The sequence below is a fragment of the Micromys minutus genome (genome assembly GCF_963924665.1).
Source record: "Micromys minutus genome assembly, contig: SCAFFOLD_47, whole genome shotgun sequence".
Lineage (NCBI taxonomy): Eukaryota > Metazoa > Chordata > Mammalia > Rodentia > Muridae > Micromys > Micromys minutus.
The window spans coordinates 276,046-279,858 of NW_027667133.1; positions in this window are offsets into that span (position 1 = coordinate 276,046).

Below are 3,813 nucleotides of genomic sequence, written 5' to 3' on the forward strand. Positions count from 1 at the left end.
CGAAAATAAAGTGAATGTATACCTTTTTGCCATAAAAGGAAAAATTTCTTAATTTTTACCCCCAAATAAGGGGAATTTCTTCCTTTTTACCTCAAAATAAGTGAAATGTCTGCTTTTTACCCCAAAATAAACAGAATTTCTGTCTTTTTGCCCCAAAATAAAAGAAATTTTTGAATTATGCCCTGAAATAATTGAAATTTCTGCAATATTGCCCCAAAATAAGTGAAATTTCTGCCATTTTGCCACAAAATAAGGAAAATTTCTGCATTTTTGCCACAAAATATTAGGAATTTCTGACTTTTTGCCCCAAAATAAGGAAAATTTCTGCCTTTTTTCCCTGAAATAAGTGAAATTTTTGCAATTTTGCCCCAAAATAAGTGAAATTTCTGCAATTTTGCCACAAAATTAGGGAAATTTCTGGAATTTTGCCCCAAAATAAGTGGAATTTCTGAGTTTTGCCCCAAAATAGGGAGAATTTCTGTCTTTCTGCCTCAACAAATAGGGAATTTCTGCCTTTTTGTCCCACAACTAGGGCAATTTCTGCAATTTTGCTCCAAAATATGAGGAATTTCTGCTTTTTTTCCCGAAAATAAGGGGAATGTATACCTTTTCCCACAAAAAAGAAAAATTTCTTGATTCCTGCCCCAAAATAATAGGAATTTCTGCCTTTTTACCTCAAAATAAGTGAAATTTCTGCTTTTTACCCAAAAATAAACAGAATTTCTGTCTTTTTGCCCCAAAATAAAAGAAATTTTTGAATTATGCCCTGAAATAATTGAAATTTCTGCAATTTTGCCCCAAAATAAGTGAAATTTCTGCCATTTTGCCACAAAATAAGGGGAATTTTTGCATTATTGCCACAAAATATTAGGAATTTCTGCCTTTTTTCCCCAAAATAAAGAAAATTTCTGCCTTTTTTCCCTGAAATAAGTGAAATTTCTGCAATTTTGCCCCAAAATAAGAGAAATTTCTGGAATTTTGCCCCAAAATAAGTGGAATTTCTGAGTTTTGCCCCAAAATAAGGAGAATTTCTGTCGTTTTGCCCAACATATAGGGAATTTCTGCCTTTTTGCCCCACAATTAGGGAAATTTCTGCAATTTTGCTCCGAAATACGGGGAATTTCTGCTTCTTTTCCCGAAAATCAGGGGAATGTATACCTTTTGCCACAAAAATGGGAAATTTATTCATATTTGCCCCAAAATAAGAGGAATTTCTGCCTTTTTACTTTAAAATAAGTGAAATTTCTGCTTTTTACCCAAAAATAAACAGAATTTCTGTCTTTTTGCCCCAAAATAAAAGAAATTTTTGAATTATGCCCTGAAATAATTGAAATTTCTGCAATATTGCCCCAAAATAAGTAAAATTTCTGCCATTTTGCCACAAAATAATGGGAATTTCTGCATTTTTGCCACAATATATTAGGAATTTCTGCTTTTTTGACCCAAAATAAGGAAAATTTCTGCATTTTTTCTTTTAAAAAAGTGAAATTTCTGCAATTTTGCCCCAAAATAAAGGAAATTTTTGAAATTTTGCCCCAAAATAAGTGGAATTTCTGAGTTTTTCCTTAAAATAAGGAAAATTTCTGTCTTTTTGCCTCAAAATATAGAGAATTTCTGCCTTTTTGCCCCACAACTAGGGGAATTTCTGCAATTTTGCTCCAAAATACAAGGAATTTCTGCTTTTTTCCCGAAAATAAAGGGAATGTATACCTTTTCCCACAAAAAAGTGAAATTTCTTCATTCCTGCCCCAAAATAATAGGAATTTCTGCTTTTTACCTCAAAATAAGTGAAATTTCGGCTCTTTACCCAAAAATAAACAGAATTTCTGTCTTTTTGCCCCAAAATAAAAGAAATTTTTGAATTATGCCCTGAAATAATTGAAATTTCTGCAATTTTGCCACAAAATAAGTGAAATTTCTGCAATTTTACCCCAAAATAAGGTGAATTTCTGACTTTTTGCGCAAACTAAAGGGAATTTCTGCCTTTTTGCCCCGAAATAAGAAAAATTTTTGCTTTTTTTCGCTGAAATAAGTGAAATTTCTGCAATTTTGCCCCAAAATAAGGGAAATTTCTGCTTTTTTGCCCCTAAATAAGGGGAATTTCAGCATTTTACCTCAAAATAAGGGGAATTTCTGCATTTTTTTTCCACAAAATATTAGGAATTTCTGACTTTTTGCCCCAAAATAAGGAAAATTTCTGCCTTTTTTCCCTGAATAAGTGAAATTTCTGCAATTTTGCCCCAAAATAAGTTAAATTTCTGCAATTTTGCTTCAAAATAATAGAAATTTCTGGAATTTTGCCCCAAAATAAGTGGAATTTCTGAGTTTTGCCCCAAAATAAAGAGAATTTCTGTCTTTTTGCCCGAACAAATAGGGAATTTCTGCCTTTTTGTCCTACAACTAGGGGAATTTCTGCAATTTTGCTCCAAAATACGAGGAATTTCTGCTTTTTTTCCCGAAAATAAGGGGAATGTATACCTTTTCCCACAAAAAAGTGAAATTTCTTTATTCCTGCCCCAAAATAATAGGAATTTCTGCCTTTTTACCTCAAAATAAGTGAAATTTCTGCTTTTTACCCAAAAATAAACAGATTTTCTGTCTTTTGCCCCAAAATAAAAGAAATTTTTGAATTATGCCCAGAAATAATTGAAATTTCTGCAATTTTGCCCCAAAATAAGTGAAATTTCTGCCATTTTGCCACAAAATAAGGGGAATTTCTGCATTTTTGCCACAAAATATTAGGAATTTCTGCATTTTTGCCCCAAAATAAGGAAAATTTCTGCCTTTTATTTTTGAAATAAGGGAAATTTCTGCAATTTAGCCCCAAAATAAGTGAAATTTCTGCAATTTTACCCCAAAATAAAGGCAATTTCTGGAATTTTGCCACAAAATAATTGGAATTTCTGAGTTTTGCCCCAAAATAGAGAGAATTTCTGTGTTTTTGCCTCAACAAATAATGAATTTCTGCCTTGTTGTCCCACAACTAGGGGAATTTCTGCAATTTTGCTCCAAAATACGAGGAATTTCTGCTTTTTTTCCCGAAAATAAGGGGAATGTATACCTTTTGCCACAAAAAAAAGAAATTTCTTCATTTTTGCCCCAAAATAAGAGAAATTTCTGCCTTTTTACCTCAAAATAAGTGAAATTTCTGCTTTTTACCCAAAAATATACAGAATTTCTGTTTTTTTGCCCCAAAATAAAAGAAATTTTTGAATTATGCCCTGAAATAATTGAAATTTCTGCAATTTTGCCCCAAAATAAGTTAAATTTCTGCCATTTTGCCACAAAATAAGGGGAATTTCTGCATTATTGCCACAAAATATTAGGAATTTCTGCCTTTTTGCCCCAAAATAAGGAAAATTTCTGCCTTTTTCCCTAAAATAAGTGAAATTTCTGCAATTTTGCCCCAAAATAAGGGAAATTTCTGGAATAGACCCAAAATAAGTGGAATTTCTGAGTTTTGCCCCAAAATAAAGAGAATTTCTGTCTTTTTGCCCCAACATATAGGGAATTTCTGCCTTTTTGCCCCACAATTAGGGGAATTTCTGCAATTTTACTCCAAAATACGGGGAATTTCTGCCTTTTTGCCCGAAAATAAAGTGAATGTATACTTTTTTGCCATAAAAGGGAAAATTTCTTAATTTTTACCCCCAAATAAGGGGAATTTCTTCCTTTTTACCTCAAAATAAGTGAAATGTCTGCTTTTTACCCCAAAATAAACAGAATTTCTGTCTTTTTGCCCCAAAATAAAAGAAATTTTTGAATTATGCCCTGAAATAATTGAAATTTCTGCAATATTGCCCCAAAATAAGT